Source organism: Saimiri boliviensis, chromosome 10 (genome assembly GCF_048565385.1).
Source record: "Saimiri boliviensis isolate mSaiBol1 chromosome 10, mSaiBol1.pri, whole genome shotgun sequence".
Classification (NCBI taxonomy): Eukaryota; Metazoa; Chordata; class Mammalia; order Primates; family Cebidae; genus Saimiri; species Saimiri boliviensis.
Window position 1 is genome coordinate 9025492 of NC_133458.1, and position 25551 is coordinate 9051042.

The 25551-nt window shown below is 46.9% G+C and overlaps 1 long non-coding RNA gene and 1 other non-coding gene across 4 annotated transcripts; both read left to right on the forward strand.

The window, feature by feature from the left end:
* Positions 1-2011: 2011 nt before the first annotated feature.
* LOC141580010 (uncharacterized) lies at positions 2012-19232 on the forward strand. 3 transcript variants are annotated; one of them, XR_012511999.1, is made up of 3 exons: positions 2012-10418; positions 11995-12115; positions 14508-19232. It is a non-coding gene; the product is annotated as an uncharacterized LOC141580010 (long non-coding RNA). The 3 variants fall into 3 exon arrangements; XR_012511998.1 differs by having other exon boundaries at positions 2012-6279; XR_012512000.1 differs by having other exon boundaries at positions 2012-6279; positions 11999-12115.
* Positions 10447-10518, forward strand: TRNAC-GCA (transfer RNA cysteine (anticodon GCA)). The gene has a single exon. It is a non-coding gene; the product is annotated as a tRNA-Cys (tRNA).
* Positions 19233-25551: the final 6319 nt, after the last annotated feature.

Consider the following 25551-nt stretch of genomic DNA (forward strand, 5'->3'; position numbering starts at 1 on the left):
GGAATTTCTATGTTCTAAATAATAAAAACTTGAATCAGTCCCTTATTTCTCCAAGAGAAGGTATCCCGTCTCTTCCATAGCTACAGAAGAAATCAATTTTATTTACCACCCAGTATGAGGACGTTTAACCATCTCTACCCCTATGAAATTACTTGGAAGAGTTCATCCCTTCTGTAGCACTAAATCTGTAATATATTTTAGAATCTCTTTCAGATTCAGGACATGAAATCTTTATCAAATTTATAATGATGAGCCAAATTTTTTGCACTTCATCTGTCAGTGTTTTCAAGCTTTTGTTTGTAGCCCCCAGAATCCCTTGTTTAAATAAAACATTTTTCAGAAATATGTAAAATAACTCGTGCCTTAGATGCTGGATAGGAGCGAAGCCAACCCACTCTGGTGCACCGCGCCCCCCCACTCCCCCCCCCCCCGCCCCAGCCCCATCTTCCCAAACTCCCTCTGTACTGAGGGGTCTCCAAGGAGGAAGCTCACTTCCAAAACCTCTCTGCCCTGGGCAAGTCAGGGTTCATTTTTTCTTGCTTCAACTTTTTCTAGCCTCAATCCAAACTCTGTATGTTTAATTTATCCAGTGACACACTCCATACTTATTTAATTCTTCGATAGAACAGTTTCTTAGGTTTATTTTTTCCCTTGTGGGATATGCATGCTTTTGTATTCTCCATAACCGCTACATTACTTGGCAGATTTTTTATCAGAAAATCGCTATAATCTCGCCAGTGAGATCCAGAGAGCTAACACCCACCGAGAATCACTGGAAGGCCGAGGAAGACAGCAGGACAGATGTCTTAAGCCCTGCGAGAAAGCTACAAGGATGTCCCCCGCACCCCAACCCCCATGTTATTTTTACAGCAAACGCTTCCACGGTGAAGATACAGGTGCAAGGTGCAGCCTCGCAAGGCCCCTGGCCACACACGCATCACGGCGAGAACCTGGAGGGTCCCCTCCGCCGGGCTTTCCCGAGCTTGGCGCGTGCTCTGAGCGTGCACTCAGCGGCCATTGTGTGTTTGATTTTCCCCAAGGGCAGGGCCGACTTTTGTTCTTGCCGCGCTGGCTCCAGAGTCTGGCGCACAAGAGGTTCTCAGTGAAAGCGAAATGAACGGATGAACAAGCCACAGGTGACGATGTGCGGGAAGAAGCACGGGCACAATCCCAAATCTCTGCCCAGCTGGGATGGAGATGATTTTTCCTCGTTAAAACGGATCCACCACCTTTAACAGCTATCGCTTAGAAATGGGTTTTATCATTCCTTCGGATATTTCAGCCCCAGTGTTCGGTGGAGTCCCCGGGTCACTGCCAGATCCGTTGCAGGTGGCGTGTGAACGCCAGACGCGCCCGCGCGCGGCGACCCCGGGCTTCCTCGCGTTCAGCGGCCTGCGCGCCGGTGCCTAGGGGACCCGGGAAGGGGCCCTCGCCTCCCCGAGCCAGGCCTTCAGCCCCGCCCAGGTCCCCTCGAGTCCCCCCGGCTCGCCCAGAGCGCAGCGGGTCCCGTCCTCGGTCTCGCCGCCGGCCTCGCGGCTCCGTCGCTGCCGCCCGAGAGGCCCCACGCGAGCCCCTGAAATCCTGCGCCCCCCGTTCGGCGCCTGTGGGGTGGGGAACAGCCGCGTCGGTCTCACCGGTGCTGTGAGTGCCGCTGCGAGCGAGTGGGGCAAGGACTTAACACCAACTATTACATATTTATTTCAAAGATGTATTTATGGGTCTCTATCCGTATTTTAAATATACACATTTGTCGATTAAATTAATTCTGATGGCTTGACCTTTAGACGTTGCTCCGCCTGGGCGTTTTCTCCCCGTCTGAGGAGACCGGGAGTGCGCGGCTGGGTGCCCAGCAGGGCGCGCCGGCGACCCACCGGCTGGCTCCGGGGCCACGTCGGGCCGCGCTACACCGCGCGCTGCCCCCTGCCGGCCAGAGCCGGGGAGGCCCCGGAGGCCGCGGCGCCCGCACCTGGCCGCCGGCGGCCGCTCTAGGAACGCGCGCGGGCTTCTCGGTGGTGGCGCGGGGGCTGCCTAGCGCCATGGACCCGCTCGCCCCAGCCCCGCCTGCCGGCGCGGGCCCTTCCTCCGCCGAGCCAGCCCTGGTTAGCGGGAGCCGCTCTCAGGTTGGTTTCTTGCCCTCTCAGGCCAGCCGGCTCGAGGCCCCGGCAAACCCCGTGCAAACACAGTTGGTGCAAACAAAGGTGCGGCCGCAGGTATCTGAGAGCACAGGAAAAATGAGACCCGCCCCACCCCGAAGGCTCAGCCCACGGCACGGGCGAGCGCAGAAGGCCCGGAGGGCCGTGGGGTCGCAGAAGGAGAGGGGACTCGGAGAATTGACCCCGAGCTTCGGGGTCGATGAAGCTCCTTCCCGGGCAGCACGCATTCCACCCGCTTTTCTCGCTGCGCGGATGAAGCCGAGGCCCAGGCCCCGCTCCTGGCCGCTCGCGGTTCGTCCCTTGCGGAGGTGGCCCTGGGGGCGCCCTCTGATGATAGGCTGCACGCACTTCCTTGATACCTTTTCAGATGTCTGCCTAGATATTTCCGAAGACTAAATTCTTTAGCCCAGCCTGCGGTGGCCCCCGAATAAAGAAAACAAATGCCATGTAAAGACTCACCTCCTGGAGCGGAACTGCCTGGCTCAAGGGCACGGGCGTTTTCTAAGGCGTTGCGGGCAACGGGGCCAGACGATTCTCCCGCAGCTGAGCCGTCTCCCCTGGTTCTGCGGGGGGCAGGCCGGGAAGCCCCGCTCCGTGGGCCGGCAGGAAGGCTGCAAGCTCGGGTGCATTGGAGGGTCGCGGGCCTCCGTGTGAGTGACGCGCAGGCTCTGCCCTATTGTGGGGCCTCACTCTTAACAGGTTGGAAGGCTGTGGGAGCACTGGGCAGCCTGGGGATCTTTTGAAAAAGTAAATTTGATCATCGTCTGCTCTTGCTTGGGCGGTTCCCCACTGCTCTTAAAGTCCAAAATCTCCTCAGGGCCCACGAGGCCCTGCCTGCCTCCTTGGCCCTGTCCTGGGTCCTGTAACAAAGTGCCACAGACTGGGTGGCTTTAAACAACAGAAATGGATTCTCACAGTTCTGGAGGCCAGAGGTCCAAGATCAAGGTGTGGTCTGGCTCGGTTCTTACCGGAGGCTCTGAGGGACACCCGTCCCAAGCCACTGTCCCATGCCCTTCTCCTGGCTTCGTCACCTGGCCTGCTCCCTGTGTCTCTTCTGATGAGGGTTAGCAGTCATATTGGACCGACGGCCCAGTCTGCTCCAGGATGACCTCGTTTTAATGCGATGACCCTATTTCCAAATAAGATCACCTTCTGAGGTTCTCGGAAGGACGTGAACGTTGGGGAGACCCTGCTCAGTCCACACAGGCTGCCGCCCAGACTCCAACACCCTGAACTTCTCTCTGCTCTTGGCACCCACTGCCTCAGGCTTCACCCATGGTGCCCAGCTTCCCAGGCCACTCATCTTCCAGCTAACGTTCCTTCCTCCTGCGCGGTGCTGTGGAAACATTACTCCCTCAGAGGCCTCTGGAACACCCCAGCTTAGGGTAACTAAGGCCTCTGGGTCTCCCCAACTTAGGGTAACTAAGGCCTCTGGGTCTCCCCAACTTAGGGTAACTAAGGCCTCTGGGTCTCCCCAACTTAGGGTAACTAAGGCCTCTGGAACACCCCAGCTTAGGGTAACTAAGGCCTCTGGGTCTCCCCAACTTAGGGTAACTAAGGCCTGTGGAACACCCCAGCTTAGGGTAACTAAGGCCTCTGGGTCTCCCCAACTTAGGGTAACTAAGGCCTCTGGAACACCCCAGCTTAGGGTAACTAAGGCCTCTGGGTCTCCCCAACTTAGGGTAACTAAGGCCTCTGGAACACCCCAGCTTAGGGTAACTAAGGCCTCTGGGTCTCCCCAACTTAGGGTAACTAAGGCCTCTGGAACACCCCAGCTTAGGGTAACTAAGGCCTCTGGAACACCCCAGCTTAGGGTAACTAAGCCCTCTGGGTCTTCCCAACTTAGGGTAACTAAGGCCTCTGGAACACCCCAGCTTAGGGTAACTAAGGCCTCTGGAACACCCCAGCTTAGGATAACTGTGGTGCCTACTCTCCACTTCCCTTTCTGGGCTCACAGCACTTAAGGCAGTTACCATGGAAGTGACACCGAGTGGCAATGGATGTTCATGTGTGCCTCCTCCACTCATCTCTGCTCCTCAAGGTCAGAAACCAGGTCGACTGGATGAACAATAACCTTAAATGCATGGCCAAAGGGGCTTACAGACTGACCCGGGAAGCCCGTCTCCACAGGACAGACCTGTGATGATGAAGACTTGTGCCAAGCCCACTACAGTCTCTCATGAAGCACTCAGAGATGTGCCCCTGCCCATGGGAGGGAGATCCAAATCCAGACTCCACTCTCCCTGAGATGGCACAGGAAACAAATGCCACCTCCTGACCCAGCTCATAGGGCCCTCCATGGCCTGACCTCACCCCACCTCCCTCACCTCCAAGTGGAATCACTGTCCTGCTCTGCCCCCTCTACTGGCCTTGTTCATGCCTCATCCTGCTCAGCCACTCCAAGTGGGTCATTCTATCCAAGGCCTGAGATCCTCTGCATCCAGAATTTTAGTTATTTTTATCTAGTTATTTTTTGAAACAGGATCTGATTCCGTCACCTAGAATGGAGTGCAGTGGCACGATCGTAGCTTACTGTACCCTCAACTCCCCAGGCTCAACTGATCCTCCAGCCTCAGCCTCCAGCGCAGCTGAGACTATAGGTGTGTGACACCATGCCTGGCTAATTTTTTTAAAAAAAATCTTTTGTACAGATGAGGTTTCGCCATGTTACCCAGTCTGGTCTCAAACTCCTGTGCTCAAGTGATCTGCCCAGCTCAGCCTCCCACAGTGCTGGGATTGCAGGTGTGAGCCCCCACAGGCATCCGGATTTTTATTCACTGGCTTCTTATCATTCAGATTTCCACTCCAATCATTGTTTCCTGACCATCCCTCCTGTCTTCCATCAGAATACCCTGCTTTATTTTCCTGTAGTGTTTTTAATATCTGTGATGATTTCATTCATTCATTATTTTGCTTGTCTGTCACCCTGCACCTCTGGGAATGTAGCCCCATGGGGGCAGGGCCTTGTTACTTTGCCTCATTCACTGCTGAGTCCTCAGTGTGTAGACTAGACCCTGGAACATAGTGTATTTGTTGAATGAATGAGTCACTTAGTCCCCCTGAATCTGTTTCTTCAGCTACAAAATGGAGCCAATCTTAATTACTTCCTAGGATATAACAATTGCACCTGCCTCAGAGAGCTATGAGGATTCTGTGGGATAGTGTATATGAGCCTCAACATAAACACTCAGCACACGTGAGCCACTGTTCCCTAGCTCAGATTCACCCATCCTCACATGGAGAGGGCAGGACTGGGAATGAGGTGGTAACTCTGTCAGATCCCAGTGATCAACTCTCTGTTCCTCCAGTTATCCAACTGTTACTAGAAAAGATGGAAGAAGTGCAGTATTGTGGGAAAAGCCCTGGACCTGGACAGAGAGGTCTTGTAATTGAATTCCTTGGAAATGTTCTGAGGCTGCGTCCTCCTATGCAAAATGGAAATATTCCTGTAAAAGCGTAAACGAGGCCAGGCATGGTGGTTCATACTTGTAATCCTAGCACTTTAGGATACTGAGGCATGAGGACTGCTTGAGCCCAGGAGTTCAAGACCAGCCTGGTCTACAGAGTGAGACCTTGTCTCTACCAAAAAAAAAAAAAAAAAAAAAAAAAAAAAAAAAAAAAAAAAATTAGTCCTAGCTACTTGGGAGGCTGAGATGGGAGGATCGCTTAAGGGCAGGAGTTTGAGGTTACAGTGAGCCATGATTGTGCCACTGCACTCCTGAGCAGCAGAGCAAGCCTTGGTTAAAAAAAAAAAAAAACTTGACTGAGTACATTGTGTGTAAATTATAAAGCACTTATTTCCCAAGTTAGCATTCCTTGGATTCTTTTTTTGTCTTAATTAAACAATTATGTATTAATTATGTCAAAAGGAAATGATATTGCTTCTAATTACTAGAAGAGATATGCTTAAATTTGTAATATTTATGAGTTTTTCTGATTTTCAAAGTGATACATTTTATTGCAGAAAATGTGAATATAGAGGAATATAAAGAAAAACGTTCTAAAATCACCCATAACCCCCGTATCGATGTTTTAGTCCTCACATGTGTGCCCTGGAGCAAACAGCGCAAGTGAAGGGCATCCTCATGGAACTGAGATGCGCTTGGATGATCCAGGAAACTGACAGGTGAGTGGCTTCCTGGAAGACCATGGAAAGGTCCTGCACCTGTTCCTTGCGCTGATGCTTGTTTGACTGAGTCCTGGGAGTGGCTTGGATGGGAGGGAGGGCACAAGAAGGGGCTGTGGACCTATATATGACATTTAACTATCGATTAAGAGCTTCCAGTTTGAATTGAGGTTCTTCTGGGAGCCCTTAAACTTAAATAATTTCAGCCGGGTGCGGTGGCTCACACAATGGCCCAGCACTTTGGGACACCAAGACAGGTGGATCACGAGGTCAGGTGATTGAGACCATCCTGGCCAACATGGAGAAACCCCATCTCTACTAAAATTTTAAAGAAATTAGCTGGGCATGGTGGCACACGCCTGTAATCCCAGCTACTCGGGAGGCTGAGGCAGGAGAATTGCTTGAACCCAAGAGGGGGAGCTTGCAGTGAGCTGAGATTTCGCCACTGCACTCCAGCCTGGCAACAGAGCAAGAATCTGTCTCAAATAATAATAACAATAATAATTTTGTAGTGGTTTAGGAAAATAAAACAATTACTGAAAATACCAAAAAGTATAAAGAAGAAATAGTCATTAACAATCTCATCATAGAACTCTTATTAGTTCAAAATATTTCCGTTTGACTCTTTGTTTGGTTGATTCTATTTATTTTTACCTTTGAGATAATTCCCCCTCTCATTTAACATCGTGATTCCCAACCATGGCTGCACACAGGAATCCCCTGACAGTGCAAACTATCAGTATCTGATATCACCCTAGATATTCTGATTCAACTGATCTGCCCCCTCCTACCTGCGTTAGTAGTTTGACAACCTCCCTAGGCAATTCTTAGGTAGCGTCAGAATTGAGAATCACTGACTTAACATGTAATTCACATTTTCTTGTGAATTATATGAAACATTTTAAATAGCTGCATAGTTTTCTATCATGAAGATATGCCACTCTAATATTAGGCGTTTCATTTTTTTTCTTTTCTTTTTCTTTTTTTAGACAGAGTCTCACTCTGTGGCCCAGGCTAGAGTGCTGTGGTGTGATCTTGGCCCACTGCAACCTCTGCCTCCCAGGTTCAAGCGATTCTCCTGCCTCAGCCTCCTCAGTAGCTGGGATTACAGGAACACACCACCACAGGCCAGCTAATTTTTGTATTTATATTAGAGACAGGGATTCAACATATTGGTCAGGCTGGTCTCAAATTCCCGACCTTAGGTGATCTACCCACCTCAGCCTCCCAAAGTGCTGGGATTACAGGTGTGAGCCACTGCACCCTACTATCTATTTGCTTAAATTTTTAAATAACACTTATGAGCACTTAAATATCTTTGAGCCAACATTGTTCGTATTTCAGGCTTTTTTGGGCTGGATTCATAAAAAAAAATTACTACGAGGCCAAAGGGAATTGTTTTAACTTATCTCTTATTTTATACTGCCTTTCCTCTCGAGAAAGACTGTACCAACGCCAGGTGTGGTGGCTCAGGCTTGTAATCCCAGGGCTTTGGGAGGCTGAGATGGGTGGATTGCTTGAGGTCAGGAGTTGGAGACCAGCCTGGCCAACATGGTGAAATCCTTTCTCTATTAAAATACAAAAAAAATCACGAGATGTGGTGGCGAGCACCTGTAATCCTAGCTACTTTGGGAGGCTGAGGCTGAGGATTTTGGCTCACTGCAACCCAGTTAGTGGAGGTTGCAGTGAGCCAAGATTGCTGTACTCCAGCGTGGGCAACAGAGCAAGACTCCATCTCAAAAAAATAAATAAATAAAAATAAAAAATTGTACCAGTTTGCAGGCCTAAAATAGTACTGGTCTTACCATACCCTTGCCAGTATGAGGATTCTATTTTAATTTTTGTCCATTTCAATACAGGAAAAAATGTTAAATGGCTTTGTTTTCATTTGCACGTCTTTGGTTTTACTAAGATTTATTTTGACTTACTGAGATAATATTTATCCTTGTCTACCAACTAATACTTCCTTTTGTGAATTGTCTTTTGATGGCCTTTGCTAATATATGTGGGAAGGATATTAATTTGTAATATTTTGACTCATACATGATATAAATATTTTCCCAACTTGGTGTTAACCTTTTGGTTTTGTGTTAGAGATAGGATGCTTGTTCCTAGGTACTGCAAGGAAAAATTTGCATTCAGACAAAAAGTTTCTCAGCAAGGCAATTTTACTTTCTGCAGAAAGGGTGCTGTCTGTCAGTAATCTTGCCACAAAGGCACAATGAACAAAAGAAAGACAGGTATATTTATTTTATTTATTTATTTATTTATTTTGAGACAGAGTTTTGCTCTTCTTGCCCAGGCTGGAGTGCAGTGGCGAAATCTCGGCTTGCTGCAGCCTCCGCCTCACAGGTTCAAGTGATTCTCCTGCCTCAGCCTCCTGAGTAGTTGGGATTACAGGCATGCATTACCACACCCAAAAAATTTTTTGTATTTTTAGTAAAGATGGGGTTTCATTATGCTGGTCAGGCTGGTCTTGAACTCCTGACCTCGGGTGATCTGCCCCCCTAGGCTGACATATTTATTCTTTATGAATTGGGTCTACAGCTGTGTCTGATCTCTGTTGGTTGGAGCTGGACCTCATAACCTAATCTAAACTTGATTGGCTAACACCTTAAAACTTTTCTAAATAGATAAAGGCAATGGAGAATAAAGGAAAAGAGGAAGTTTAAATAAGGAAGGAGAGGAAGCTGCTTTTGAAAGGACTTAGAAAAGTAATAATATAAATATCTTGGTTAAAGTACAAGGACATAGAATGTACTTGTTCTTTTATATCTAACAGTTACATAGGATAGGGCTTAACAAAGACTTACTAGTAAAAAGCAAGAAGGCCTTGAAGAAACTGTCTTTAAAAGAGACTATTATTTTTAACATTTATTATTATTATTCTTTAACAAGAAGGGAAACTTTGAAGAGGAACTTTTTACTTTCTACATTTTGTTTACATACCTGAACCTGACCTTTAATGGGTATGTAGCCGAATCTACTGGTATTTTCTGTTGGGATGTGTTCCAGTGTGTATTAGAAAGTCCAGAAATCAGTTAGATGTAATTTATACTTCCTTATGCTTTTGTTTATGTTTGATATTTTATGTGTAGTAATTTAATCCACTTGGACTTTATTTTGGTCTATAACATGAAGTTTAATTGCCACTTTAATTATTTTTCCCAAATGGCCAACTAGGTCTCCTAGTAAAACGTCTGTAAATAACTCTTCCTTTCCCCTGTGAATCTGTGATGTGGGGGTTGAGTGTTCGGACTTTGGCGCCAGACCGCTTCACTGTGCATTTCCACTTCACCGAGCACTTGACGTTGGGCAGCTTTCTCATCTGTAAAGTTAGGACCGCAATCATAGCGCCTGCCTTATGGAGTCGTTGTGAACATCGCTGCTCTGTAAACGTGAGCTTCTCTTTCGTTCAATTCGTGCGTGCACTGTGGGGTGCCCCCAGGTCCGCGTTCCAGGTGTTCGGTCCCCGCGCCGAGCCCATGCTTGTGTCCTGGCAGACGCCGATGTTTAGTGGGGCAGGCGCTCTCCCGCTGCTGTCGCTATTTGGTTCTCTTGGCCCCCGTCGCCTATTTTATTTTAGGAAATAAGTGTTCTACCTCTTCTTCACTGCCCCAGGCCCTCCCTCTGTTTTCATCGCAGATAAAGTTGAAAAAGACCATGTACCATGATCACATAAAGGCCTAGGAAGGTCTTCGTGGTTTGTCGATAGGAGAATGGGTGTAGGGGAGGGCCCCGAGTGACGTCAGAAGATCGTGGGAAGAGGACAGAGAGGGAGAATAAAGATGAGGAAAGCAAAGAGGGAAAGCGCCCGAAAGGGACGGATAAAGAAAAGGTTCGAGGTGAGGACAGCCGACGGAGTAAACGCGGTGGGCTGGGGCTGGCACCCCCCGAACTCGGCGGGGCTCCGGGTGGCCTGCGCTTTCTTGTTTAGGTAATGAGAGGGTTCCTGAACTTCTGCTGTGGGCAAAGACAGTGACCGAGGCAATTGATCCCCCAAACTCGGGGAAGAAAGTGCGTTGGCGTGTGATGGGAAGAACGCAAAGGCCGGAACTGGGCGCCGGTGGAAAGCACCGCCCAAAGCGCGGAGGCTGCAGCTGCAGCGCCTACCCAGCCTGCGTGTGGTGACTACAAAGGTGTGAATCACGCTTTCTTCCAGCGGGAGGGGGTATAGCTCAGGGGTAGAGCATTTGACTGCAGATCAAGAGGTCCCCGGTTCAAATCCGGGTGCCCCCTGTGCGGTGACTTTTAGAGGTAACCCTGCAGGCCTTCTGGAGCTGTAATATTATGAGCCCTCCTTTACCCTCACACTCCCAGAGAGTGGTTGGTGGAGTTTCCCATCCTAAATTTCTTGCGACCCACACGGGGGCTCTTGGCTCCACCCCCTCCGCCCCCCACCCCCAGAAGGTGTAGGAAAGCCCCGCGGGTTTCCTGGCTTTGGTAGTACCTCGCATCTCACACACCTGCACCCCTGGAGCCAGAGTCAGGTTCCCAGCCACCTGCATTGTTCAGGCAAGGATGATTTGGAGACGACACTGGGATGCTAAGTTATATGCTTTTTGGAAATTTTTATTTTTTGACTAACAAATTTGTTACAGTATTTAGTTTTAGTATTTTTGTAGACAAAATACTGAATAGCTATTCTATTCACTCGCAATTTTCAAAAACGCTTGTAGAAAGTGCATACTACCATAACGAAATATTTTGTTATACTAAATCAGCTCTGTCACAAAATAATTTAGTTTGTTTTCATATATGTGACGTAAAAAAAAAAAAACCCTCACGCTTTATCTGAATTGGTAGACTATCCCGGCCTGTCTGGATGGATTTGTGACTTGTGTGTACACCACATCTGGTTCCAACTACATCCTGCTGAATTTTCTTAGCATTTACTAAAGACTTCCTTGCCAATAACATTGTTTTTTATCACAGTGCTGTGCTCCCTAAATTGCACCCTTGTATTGTTGCTGCACAAAGAGTTCTACCTTCAATACTGCACTTTTAAACCGAGTACACCAGCATTCACAGTAATGGCAGCAGATTCGCCTTTTACAAAATGAGCTTCCGGCCAGGCACAGGTCTCATGCCTGTAGTCCCAGCACTTTGGGAGGCTGAGGTTAGTGGATCATCTGAGGTTGGGAGTTCGAGACCAGCCTGGCCAATATGGAGAAACCCCATCTCTACTAAAAATACCAAATTAGCCAGGTGTGGTGGTGTATGCCAGTAATCCTAGCTACTCAGGAGGCTGAGACAGGAGAATTGCTCGAATCCGGGAGGCAGAGGTTACAGTGAGCCTCACCATTGCACTCCAGTGTGGGAAACAGGAGTGAAACTCTATCTCAAAAAAAAAGTAAGAAAGAAAAGAAAAAAGAATGAACTTCCAAAAGCTTTAGTTTCATTAATTAGATGCTGGGACTACAGACCTGAAAGGGGATTGTCCTCAATAACAGACTTATGTTCACCTTTTTAATGATGGCCTTATAGTTCTTCAACTTCATGAATCACCAGCTTATCGACTCATTATTCTGCAGGATGTTTTCCTCAGAAAGCTTTATCTCCACTGGCTGGTGGTGAGGGTGCACAGGAAGGAGAAGAAAGTCAAAGGAGGGTATTCCATGCTCCTCCTGAGGTGTGAGATTGAGATTCTGGAGCAGAAATCAAAACTTTGGAGTCACGGTCTTTTTTTTTTTTTTTTTTTTTTTTTTTTTTCAGACAGGTCTTGCTCTGTTGCCTAGGCAGGAGTGTCACAGCACCATCATGGCTCGCTGCAGCCTCGACCACCTGGACTCAAGCAGTCCTCCCACCTCAGTCTCCAGAGGACCTGAGACTACAGGTGATTTCTTTTTATTTTTCAAGGACTTTTTAAAATTTTAGGTTTGGGTGTACATGTGAAGGTTTGTTACATACATGAACACACTTCACAGGGGTTTGTTGTACATATTATTACATCACCCACGTATTAAGCTCAGTACCCAATAGTGATCTTTTCTGCTCCTCTCCCTCCTCCCACCCTCCCCGCCTCAGGTAGACTACAGTGTCTGTTGTTATTTCTTCTTTGTGTTCATAAGTTCTTATCATTTAGCCCCTACTTATAAGTGAGAACATGCAGTATTTGGTTTAATGTTCCTGCCTTAGCTTGCTAAGGATGATGGCCTCCAGCTCCATCCATGTTCCTGCAAAAGACATGATATCATTCTTTTTATGGCTGCATAATATTCCATGGTGTGTATGTACCACATTTTCTTTACCCACTCTATCACTGATGGGCATTTAGGTTGTTTCCAAGTCTTTGCTATTGTGAGCAGTGCTACAATAATCATTTGTGTGCATGTGTCTTTATGGTAGAATGCTTTACTCTCAATAATGGGATCCAGCGGTAGTTCTGCTTTTGGCTCTTTGTGGAATCACCTTACTTCATTCCACAATGGTTGAACTAATTTACACTTCCACTAACAGTGTATAAGGGTTCCTTTTCTCTGCAACCTCGCCAGCATGTGTTATTCTTTGACTTTTTAATAATAACCATTCTGATTGGTGTGAGATGGTGTCTCATTGTGGTTTTGATTCTGTCACTTCACACTGATTTGGGGCAAGTTACTTCAATTCCATATGTCATTGTCATTGATGATGATGGTGGTAGTGGTGATAGTACTACCACAAATAATTTTTTAAATTATATATGTGAAGTTCTTACAATTTATTTAGAACATTATAAGTGCTCAAAAACATTAGGTATTATAGTAAATGTAGTGTCTTGGGTGTGGCTACACAGGTGAAATATGCTAAGGAGGAGTGTCCCTTAGGCAACTAGGCATAGCTGAGGGGTAGATCATTTGGCTGCAGACCATGTGGTCCCTGGTTCAAATCTGGGTGCCCTCTATTCCCATGTTTTCTCCCCTTTTTCCTATCAGGTTTTGTGGTAATGTTCCCCTTCCCATTAATGTCACTACAAATTTCAGCTGGAAAACTTACCCCTATGACACCATTAAAGGAATCTGGAGACTATAAAATTAAATTAGGTAGAAAAAAAAACAAGATGCATATGCTATGCTATCATGTGTGTTTACAAAAAAGGCAGGAGAAAATATGCACTAGTCACACATGCAAATGATCTATGGAAGAATATGTAAGAAACACCAAACATGGGCTTCCCCCTGGTGAGTGGAGTTTTGGTAGATAAACAAGAGGGAGAATTTTCACTGCTTACTTTTTCATTCCTATAGAATATTGTATTGTGTGAATTCTGTGAATTCGGCATTTATTTTTAAAATATACATTTTTTATTTGTTTTTATTTTTTTATTTTTTATTTTTAAGAGATGTGGCTTCCACTCTGTTGCCCAGGCTGGAGTGCAATGCACTGATGGTGGCAGGAAGCAGGCAGGTTTCTAGACAGGAAGGGATGGGTCCCAGATGAAACCCCACCTTCGAGCCAAGATGGACTGAAGCCTGGGGGCCAGGCTGCCAGTTCCCAGTGAAGTCTGCTACTCGGAGTGAAAAAATTTCCTTGATGCCTTTTGGCCAGTCAAGTGGTGCTTTTTCCAAGCCTACCCATGGACCAATCAGCACGCACTTCTTCCATTGGGAGCCCATAAACATCCCTGGACTCAGCCAGACTCACACACTCTGGGATTACCTGCCTGTGGAGAGGAGCTACCTACTTTGGGTTTCCTCTCTGCTGAGAGCTGTTTAGTTGCCCAACAAATCTTCTCTCTTTCTTGTCCACCCTCCAGTTGTCCAACTAGGCTTATTCTTCCTGGACACAGGACAAGAACTTGAGACCCACCACACAGTGGGAGCAAAAGGAGCTGTAACACTTTCCTGGCCAGCTCACCAAGCTGTGGGCAGTGATACACTTCCAGACTGTGGGAGGGAAGAGTGGCAACCCTTCTGAGGCCCAGACCTTGGGATTCCCTAAGCCAGGGCTGTAACACTATAGCCCTCCCATCCTCTGTCAGCAGCGACAGGAGGCAGGGCCAGGCCAGCACAGGAGCTGCAGGCCAGAGCTGGGCAATGGGACCAAAAGAGCTATGATACAAACAGGCTGAAATGCTCCCCCAAAACACCCCCACTCCATTTGCCATGCTGCAGGTGACGAGAAGGAGAGAAGAGCTTTGGGCCTCTCCAAGCCAGGACTATGACATACTGTAACACCCTTTGGGACTCTGTGGTTCCTGGCATCTCTCAGCTTTTGGGCACCAATGCGTTTCCCTCCTCCCATTGCAGATGCCTGCGGTGGAAGCTGCTTGCAGTACCTCTAGTCCAGCTACAGCCTCACACAGAGCCCTCACCTGCGCTAGTGCGAGGCAGGGGATCTGGGCTGGTAGCATGAGCTGAGTGCGTGGAATGAGCTCAGCAGGCAGGAGCAAAACTCAAACAGAGGTGCTGCTGGCCCCAGAAGTTTGTGATTGGTGAAGCGATACCAAAGTCAACTCTGAAAGATCCTGTGACAGTGTGATGAGGGCTCACTACGAAAGATCCAGTGACAGTGCCATCAGGGCTCACTTTGAAGGGTCCTGTGACAGACAGCATGATTGGGGCTCACTGCGAAGGATCCTGTGACAGCAGGATCGGGACTCACTGCGAAGGATCCTATGACAGCGGGATCGGGGCTCACTGCGAAGGATCCTGTGACAGCGGGATCGGGGCTCACTGTGAAGGATCCTGTGACAGTGGGATGGGGACTCACTGTGAAGGATCCTGTGACCGCGGGATCGGGGCTCACTGCGAAGGATCCTGTGACAGCAGGATCGGGGCTCACTTCGAAGGATCCTGAGACAGCGGGATCGGACTCACTGTGAAGGATCCTGTGACAGCGGGATCGGACTCACTGTGAAGGATCCTGTGACAGTGGGATCGGGACTCACTGCGAAGGATCCTGTGACGGGGGATCGGGACTCACTGTGAAGGATCCTGTGACAGCACAATCAGGGCTCTCTGCCACCTCAAAATCCTGGGCTCAAGGGACCTTCTGCCTTAGCTTGCCCAGTATCTGGGACTACAGCTACTGCCACTATGCCCAGCTAAATTTTTTTTAATTAATTTTTTGTACAGACTGGGGTCTTGTTTTGAAACCCCTGGCTTCAAGCAATCCTCCCACCTTGGCCTCCCAAAGTTCTGAGATTACAGGCATGAGCCACTGTGCGCAGCCTAAAATATGCATTTTAAATTTTAAAATAAATCGAATTAAATTAGGTCTCACCCACCAGGACTGCTGGATCTAGATAGAACACACTACTGTTTTTGTTTATATTTGAAATTTTCCATAATGAGGGTCTGATTTTGAGGTTCTGATTAAGTTTTCTATCTTATATTAATAGAGTTCCCATTGGTGCATGTGGAGAAAACTTTCTTTCCTTACTTTTCTTAGCACCATGGAGACAAGCTGATGTTTCCAATGGGAACTCTGCTGAAAAACAAGGAGAAGCAAAGAAAGAAGGCACACTCAGAACCAGTCACCATGGTTTCTAGTTCACTACCGTCACTAGCAACACAGGGCTAGGTGACAAATGTCCTTAGATACCTTAGCTGCTCTGCAGGTAGGTTCCTGCCTGAGGGATGGGCTTTATGGTTCATCTTGCCCAGAGATTGTTAAAACAGAAAAGTGCTTGCCTCCGGTTTCTCCAAGGGCTCCCCGACTTTTGTTCTGGGATGGTGATACTCCTGGAACCTGAAGATAAAGTCACTTGAATATAACATCAGCCCATGAAAATGAAACTAGAATCAGCAGGCACTGGGTGGGATTTGAGTCAGCAGAAGTGACCCAGAGAGATGTGTTTATGCAAAGGAACAACCAAAGCGACTTCACCAAACTGAAGAAGAAATTCTTCTTCAAACAAGAATTTCCCCCGATACATCCTTCATGACTTAAGTTCAGTGACAGCTTGCGTTTGATGGTAAAGGATTTTCTCCATGGCCTGAATTGAGACCATTGGAAAGCACCAGGCAGTGGGAGCAGTGCCCACCTGATGGCTGCTCTGGTGCATCCCGTGTCCAGGCACCTGCGGTGGCATGCTTCGTCTGTGTCAGAGAGGGGAACGGATGTGTTTGACGCTATAGGGGACTCCGAGGCAGAAGGAAACCAGAATGTTCCATACTCACATGTAGTCAAGATGATATGGAGAGCCTAAAACCTATCCCCATCTCCAATGCTGTGGCACTTTGAAAGCCACTGCAGAATTTAGGGACAACACAGGGGAAATATTGGGGGGATTTATAGTTGAGTCATTACCTTTCTGTTGCCCAGCAGGACAGGACACAAAATAGAAATCAAGTTGTATCTAAAAAAATAAAGCCACAGATCCTCTACTCCTCAATTTGTGGACTGAGATATGGACACACATAGCGGATCACAGAGCCAGGACACTGGTAGTGACAACAGGTGCATAGGTCCAGGAGACTGAGTGACAGGACTCAGTGACCTGCTAGGGATGAGCAAGGAGTTGTGGGGAACACTCCCGTGTGAGACCCCTAAAAGGCGTGAGTCTCACTATACGGTGAGTTTGATCCCAAACACAGTTTCCTACTGGAGGCAGTCAAGCTATCCGGAAATATAGGAACTGAAAGATGAATGATCAGTTTCTAGTATCAACCACAATATCGTTTGGGCCTAAAATTATGCGTTGCTGCTAGACCGAGTAACCCCCTACCAGCAAACAGTTCCTGCTTTTAACCTTTTTATGACTTTAAGAATAAGTTTTAACCTTTACTTACCTAACTGCCTTGTACCCTAGATAATGGTTTAACTGTCGATATTTGCAAAGCAAAATGCCACCATAAGGGATGGCTTGGATTCCTGACTCAGAGATTCCTGAATAATGTTTTGATATAAACAAGTCTCCTGAACAATGTTTGGATATAAACAAGTCTCCTGAATGATGTTTGGATATAAACAAACTTTGTGATTGTAGAAAATTTTGTTACTTTTTACAACCATTGATCGCATATCTGACTTCTCTATTGTATAGGCCATGTGAGGCATACATTTACATTCCTCTTACTATGACGTAGACCAAAGCCAAGAAAGTGTATTTATTCCTAGCATTTGAAAAATAAAATTTGCTGTTTAGGCACAGCCTATCAGCCCTCCAGATGCCTTGCTTTCTCTCTCTCTGTCTTTATTATTTTCCCAGGCGCACTCCCTCTTCCAGGTATTGGGACCCTCTTGCAGGTCGAGAGACCCCCGGGCAGACGTGCCTACCCGTCCGGACGGTCCACGACAGGAGTCACTGAGGGTCTCAGTATGGTGGATGCGAGATTTTGTCCTCTAGAGTGGGGATGATACTTTGGAACAAGAATCACTCATAATAATTTTCTATGACCTGAGACAATCACCTCAAGAGCCTTCAATTCCATCTGCTGTGATTGTAGCTTCACTAAGCAACCTTCTGATGGCTGTTAGTTTCCCAGGTAACCTGAAGGGCATTTTGGCTTATTATCTATCAGTCTTCAAGAGTCTAATTAGGTCTGCCTTGAGAGCCTGGTCAAATTAGGTTGCAACTACAAGTTCAGGGGTCTGGTGCTGCGAACCTGAGGCCCAAGCTCCATACTGACGACCACACTGAGGTTCTGCCAGTCTAGGATTTCTGGATGCCTTTCTGAAGCCAATCATTAGCACCCCAGTAAGGAGCAGATTGACTGCTGTAACTCAGCAAGTACCACGGCGGGGAAGGATAGGGAGAGAGCCTGTCAGAGCCACTGGAGGTGGAGTTACTGTTGGGATTCACTGTTGTGAGCCACTCCACTGAGCTCCTGGATTCTGAGACTTTCACTTTGAGGAGTGAATCCTGGGGACGCCCCTCTTTGGAGACATCTCACAAGTTTTGATGATAATATTTATTATTATTTGCTTCTAGGTATTTCTAATTTTTACTGTTATTTTTTCTTTGACCCACGAGGAATTTAGAAGTGGTTCAATTTTTATCAAAGCAGACAGGATTATTTACAAGCTATTTGTTACAAATTTCTGCGTTTACTACATTTTGTCAGAGAGTGAGGTTTGTATTATGTTAATTCTTTATAATGTGTTAAAATTAGACTTGTAATATGGTCAATTTCTATAAATGTTCTATTTGTGCTTGAAAACGTACATTTATTATTGTTTCTGTTTTTGTTTTTGTTGAAGATGGAGTTTTGCTGTTTTTGTCCAGGCTGGAATGCAATGGCACAATCTCGGCTCACTGCAACTTCTGCCTCAGGAGAAGTCCTGGGTTCAAATGACTCTCATGCCTCAGCCTCCCAAGTAGCTGAGATTACAGGCACCTGTCACCATGCCTGGCTAATTTTACATTTTTAGTAGAGACAGGGTTTCACCATAGTGGCCAGGCTGGTCTCAAACTCCTGACCTTGGGTGATCTGCCTGTCTCGGCCTCCCTAACTGCTGGGATTACAGGCGTAAGCCACCGCACCCAATGTCATTATTGCTGAGTGCAACATTTTATGTATATATTATGTTATAGATGTGTCTATTAAATTAAGGTCATAATTTACATTATTTAAATCTTTAAAATTCTCATTTTTGTCTGCTTAAATTAACAATTAATGAGAAAGTTATATTAAAACCTCTCTGTATGATTTATTTCTTTTTAGACAAGGTCTTACTCTGTCTCCCAGGCTGGAGTGCAGTGGCACAATCCTGGCTCACTGCAGCCTCAACCTCCTGGGCTCAAGCGATTCTCATGCCTCAGCCTCCCAAGCAGCCAGGACTACAGGGATGCGTCACCATGCCCAGCTAATTTTTACATTTTTTTGTAGAGATGGGGTCTTGTCATGTTGCCCAGGCTGGTCTGGAACTGCTGGGCTCAAATGATCCTCCCACCTTGGTCTCCCAAAGTGCTGGAATTACAGGCATGAGCCACTGCACCCAGCCAATTTAGTGTTAAAGCAAGTATTTGGCTTCACCTTGTTTTGTTAATGCCCAAATTTCTGCATGATTATTAATTTTAAAATAAATGAATAATTATTGTACTATTAGTCTTCTGTTCCATTAATGTTTGTTAGATTAGCTAGATTTTAAAATTTCTTTACTCACTTTCTTATTTCCTATCATTAATTCCTTCTGCATACAGTTGTCTTCTTCCTGAAAAAACATCCTTTAAAACTTACTTTAGATTGGGCACAGTGGCTCACACCTATAATCTTAGCACTTTGGTAGACTGAGGCAGGAGGCTCACTTGAGCCCAGGAGTTTGAGACAAGCCTGGACGACATAGTGAAACTGTCTCTACAAAAAAATACAAAAAAAGAAAAAAGAAAAAAATTAGCTGGGCATGGTGGCACACCCTTATAGTCCCAGCTACTCAAGAGGCTGAGGCGGTAGGCTCACTGGGAGGTCAAGGCTGCAGTGAGCCACAATCATGCCACTGCACTCTAGCCTGAGTAACAGAGTGAGATCCTGTCTCAAAATAAAATAAAATTTACTGAGAGTTCGCTGATGGCAAATTCTCTCAATTTTTATCAATGAAAGTTTCTTATCTTTTCATTATTATTGAACAGTGGTTTAGCTGGTATCATAGTTAGGGTTCTTCAGAGAAACAGAATGAACAGGATGTGGGTGGATAGATAAATATAGATTTAGATACAGATACAGACAGACAGACACAGATAGGTAGATCTGTCTGTCTATCTATCTATCTATCTATCTATCTCTGTATCTATCATCTGTCTGTCTATCTAGAGATCAATTTTAAGGAGGTGATTCATGAACTTACGGAGTCTGGCAAGTCCCACTGTCTTCGGTATGGGAATCAGGGAATAAGAATCCGCGTAGAGGAGGGGCAGGGAGTGCTAACACCAGGACAGTAGCAACCGCAGAGAGAAGAGGGTCAGGCTGATGAGGGAAGGGAGGAGAAGGGGTGTCCAGGACAGGTTCTCCTGGAGTCCTAGTCATGATCCCAGTAGAGGCAGGGCGAGGCCTTGAGTTCCCAGGGCCCAGCGTCCCAGGCCTGAGGCAAGGTGAGAGCTACGCTGATGCAGAGCTCTCCAGGCCTCGCTCTGACAGCCCTCGCCCCCGGGACAACAAAGCAGGAGTTAGAGGGAGGTGGACCCAGAGAGAGACTCCATAAAGGGAGCAGCACTTGGGCAGGTGGGTGATGCTGGTAACGCGTAGGAGGGAATCTGTGAGTGCGTCGTGGCGGCGGCAAGGAGCCATGTTGCCAGTACCAGTTCCCTGAAGGTGAGAGCCCAGGAATAGCCAGAGATCAGAAGAAGCGTGGGACTGCGGCCTTAAAAGGCACTAAGGAGAGAAGCCTGACACTGTAGAGGGTTTAGCTCAGTGGAAGAGCATTTGAAGAGCAGTTGAAGAGAATCAAGAGGTCCCTGCTTCAAATCCAGGTGTCACCTACAGTTTACTGGTTTTTATCCAGCAAGAGTATCTTGCTTCCTTCCTCTCCCACCCCTCAAAAGCCAGCCTCTAGGACTGTAATGTTATTTGTCTGTGACAGAGAAATAGGATGCAGCAGACAAGCTTTGCTAGCCTCTCAATGACTTTTCTAGAAGGTTTTCTGCAGAAACCCTGTGGGGCGTTTAAGTAGGTTTGAATCCTGATTCTGCCTCCTGCCACCTGTGTCATTGTTAGCAAGTCACTGAGTCTCAGGATCCTCACAACCAGGACAACTGGGGAACTGGGGTTCTCGCAAGGTGGCCACGTGCGGACAAACCTGTATGTTATGAGACCCGGGAGCTCAACTTCCGCCGCTTTGCAGTTGCGACATGGCCAAGGCCTCCGCCCACCTCATACGCAGGACTTGCATCTGCTCCCTCTGGCCTCTCACTTGTCGTTCTGGTTGCTGCCTGGGCCCTACCCGCCTGCCTTGGCTGCTTCCATTTCTACTTGTGGACAGAGGGCAGTGCATCCAGGAAATGTCCCAATGCGGAGATGCGGTTCTCACCACCCGACACAAATGAAACGCATTCTTTCCAGAGAGCCTCTCTTCCCCCTGAACACAATAACCTAGGCGGAACAATTACCCAACCCGGACTCCGGGCTCCCCGCAGTGACTGCCCAGAGACTCCTTGAGTATCCTTCCCACGCTCTGTGCAGCCCACCCCCACCATCCCTCATCCAGCATCCTCAAGAGGGAGGGGAGGAGAAAGGAGGGGAGCCTGGAACTTTCTTTCCACATGTACATGGGTGGAGGCAAATGGGTGCGTCTGGAGGGATGGTCCCACTGCACGAGCAAAAGCCTTCCTCCACATATCAGTTCAAACTGCCGAGGGCAATCACTGGAACAAAGTCATCTCCGGTGCAAAGTCCTATTACTTTTCCTCCCACTCCCCTTATTTTCTGATCGCAATTTCATCTGCAGCTGGGATCTATTTAAACTTCTAACTTCCAGGCATACCTAACTTTTTGCCTTTGATGGGGAGAAAACTAACCACATAGAATAATAATAATAAAATAATTTATTTCTAAAAATAAATTTTCAAAATAAAAATATTAATAGTAAGAACATTGCAAGCCCTCAAGGCATCCAAGCTGGGGTCCTCTGTATCTCACCTCCCCTGCTTCCATCTCACCTCATCTTTCAGTCCAAAAAGTTACCAGATCCACTCTGTTGCCCAGACTGGAGTGCAGAGGCCTGATTATAGCCCATTGCAGCCTCAAACTCTTGGGCTCAAGAAATACATCCAACTCAGCCTCCTGAGTAGCTGGGACTACAGGCGTGTGCCACCACGCCAGGCTGATTTTTAAATTTTCTGTGGAGAGGGGGTCTCACTACAATGCCCAGGCTGGTCTTGAGCTCCTGGGCTCAAGTTATTCTTCCACTTCGGCCTCCCAAAGTGCTGGGATTGCAGGTATGAGCCACTGCACCTAGCCAAAATCTTAAAGATTCCAAATTTTCATCCACCGTCTCTACCCCAACTGCCACAGCTTCATGTTCTCTTGCTTGAATCATTGTAACTCTTAAGTTAGAGCCCTGTAACCCCTTCCACTGGACTATCCTATCCAATGTGGTCACCACCGTGAGATTCCTGAACAATCTAAGCAGATTATTTTCATCTCCTGAATAAAACCCTTTGTGGATCCTCAGTGTTCACAGGACAAAACATAAACTTCATCCCATGGAACTCATGGCCCATGGCAATTTAGACTTTCCTGCCTTCTCTAGCCCTTGTGCCCTCAATGCCCTCCCATAGCCCACACTACACTTCCCACTGCTCCCCTGACGCACATGATTCCTTGCCCAGCCTTTGTTTGTACTGCATCCTCTACCCAAAATGCCCTTTTCTACTCACCTTCTTCACTTGGAATTTTGTTTAGCTAATGCTGCAAAACAAATCACAGCAGATCTTAGAGCCTCAAACACTAATCATGTCTTACTTCCATGGTTTCTATTGGCCAGGAATTCAGGATGGGCTCAGATAAGCAGTTCTCATTTAGAGATCTCTCCTGCAGTTGTAGTTGTTTGTCAGCTGGGGTTGTGTCATCTGAAGGCTTGACTGAGGCTGGAGGGCCTACTTTCAACATGGCTCTCTCCCACGGCTGGCAAGCTGATGCAGACCATGAGCTGAGGGCTTCAGTCCCTTTCCACATCAGCCTCCACAGAGTTGCTTGAGCATCCTCACAGCATGGAGGCTGGCTTCCCCCAGAGTGATAAATCTGAAAGACCAAGGTGGAAGCTGCCATGCTTTTATTGTCTAGTTTCAAAAGTCACACAGTGTCACTTCCATGGTATTTTGTTTCTCTCTTTGTCCCAAGCACTGTCTGACCTTCAGTCAAATTCTCTACCTCTGGGCCATCTTCTTGACCTGCTGTGACTTCACAACTGCCACCTTTTTACTTGTGAGGACATGCCCAGGACTTCAAGCTTGCTGTCAGGAGCTAGCAGCACCAATTCTAAATAGTGGTCTTTTTTACTGCCATGAACCACCCCTTTCTTGTCTTCACAACCTTTCAGCCTACTCTTCCTCAGTTCCAAGGCAAAACATGCATCAATAGCCTTGCTGAAATTTAAGAACAGAAAGGCCAATGAACCCTCCTTGGTTAAACTCAACTGACATTTTTTATGAGTATCTACTGAGTACCAATGCTCCAGACATATTTGAACATATCTCCTGCCTAAGACATGCTCAGAGCCAGATGGAAATAATGACAACATAATAATATGTGCTACAGTTCCAAACAAAATCTTAAACTAAGGGAAAAAAAAAAAACAGGTAAGAGAGAAAAAGTAACTCAACCTGGGGCCAGGGAAAGGGAGAAAAGTCTTCAAAAACATGCCCAGTGCAGTGGCTCATGCCTGTAATCCCAGCAGTTTGGGAAACTGAGGCAGGTGGATCACTTGAGGCCAGGACTTCAAGACCAGCCTAGCCAACATGGTAAAATCTCATCTCTACTAAAAATACACAGATTAGCCGGGCATGGTGATATGTGCCAGTAATCCCAGCTACTCAGGAGGCTGAGGCATGGGAATCACTTAAACCCAGGAGGTGGAAGTTGAAGTGAGCCGAGATCATGCCACTGCACTCCAACCTGGGTGACCGAGCAAGGCTTCATCTCAAAAAAACAAAACAAAACAAAAAAACTAGCTGAGAGGTCACCTCTACTGTGAGGGATGAATGTCTGTCCAGACAGTGGGGTTGGGAGGTGTGTTGGATGGCACATTAAAAGACGTGCTGGACCGTGGAGAGCACACGGTGGCTGGAGGGCACATGTGTGCCTGTGAGGGTCTGTGGGGGGGGGGTGGTATGGGGGGGAGCAAGAGGAACAGGGAGGGGTGGGAGAGAGAGGTGACCACAATGGAAAAGTAGATTGACACAGGTTGTGGGGAGCCTTGTACATTGACTGTGCTTTGAAGCTTTGACGTTTTAGACATCTTGGAGTTTGCTGAGGATTTGAAGCAAAGGAACCACAGGTTCATATTTGTTTTGCAGGCAGATGGTGTCAGCAGGCAGAGGCTATGTGGGAGGAAAAGGGAGACAAGGGCGACTTACTAATATTTGTTGTATTGTTGAGGCTGCTGCTGATGCTGTTGTGAGGTTGGGAATGGGGTTTTAATTTTTTTCCTTAGGAACTGTTTTATTCATTTTAACTGAAAGTGTAAGATGTGGCCCTGGGAATACTGCCTTCTAGAGAGGTGGGGTCCTAGCCGCAGCCTCAAGGATGCTCTGGTCCCCAAGCTCCTGTGCTGCTGTTGCAGTGCCTGAGCAAGACCTGGAAGTGCCTGGACAAGATCTGTCAGCACCTGGGCAGAACCTGGGAAGCACCTGGGCAGGACCTGGCAGCACCCAGGCAGGACCCGGGCAGAACCTGGGCAGTATCTGCTACCAATACAAGCCCAGAGTGGGTCAATTCAGCTGATGAGGTCACAGTCATTGCTACAGTCTCTGACCCTGGTGGTTTCTTTTCATGGCTAGTTTTTTCCTTTTCCTTTGGAAAATTAAAGCATAATACAGAGAAGACTGCACAAAACCTCATGTACAGCTCAATGAATGAAAACAAAGTGGACATGCTTGGTAACCACTCCACCAGCTGAGAAAATAACACAGCAGAAACTCAGAAACCTCCTGCAGGACCCACCTAGGCACTGGCCTCTCCTCCCCGAAAGAATCAAGCTGTTCTGGCTTCTCTCATCACGCATTAATTTTATCTGTTCATGAACTTTATTTAAATGGAACCGTAAAACATATATTCCTTTTTGTCTAGCTTTTTTCTCTCAATATTCTATTTGTGAGCGCTATGGTGCAAATGTCCGTGTTCCCGCAAAATTCTAATCCCCAAGGTGATGGTATTAGAAGGTGAGGTCTTTGGAAAGTGATTAGGTTGTGAGGGTGGAGCCCTCATGAATGGAATTGGTGACCTTACAAAAGTGGCTGGAGAGAGAGACCCCTCACCCCTTCCACCATGTAAGCATACAAGAATGCACCATCTGTGAGCCAGAAATGGAGCTCCTACCAGTTACTGCATCTGCCTGGATCTGGGACTTCCCAGCCTCCAGGGCTGTGAGAAATAAATTTCTATTGTATATAAGCTCTCCAGTATGTGGTATTTTGTTATAGGGGCTGGAATGGACTAAGAGAGTGAGATTCATTCATGTTATTGCATGAAGCTATAGCACATTCATTTTAATGTTGTATAAGATTATATTGGGCTAATAGTACAATGTATTTATCATTCTATTCTTTATAAACATTTGGGTTATTTTCAATTTGAATCTATTATGAATGAAGCTGCTGTGAATATTCATGTATGTGTCTTTAGGTACAAATTTCTTTTTTTGTGTGATTTAGTTTTTATTTCATAATCATAAACTTTACTCAACTCTGCAATC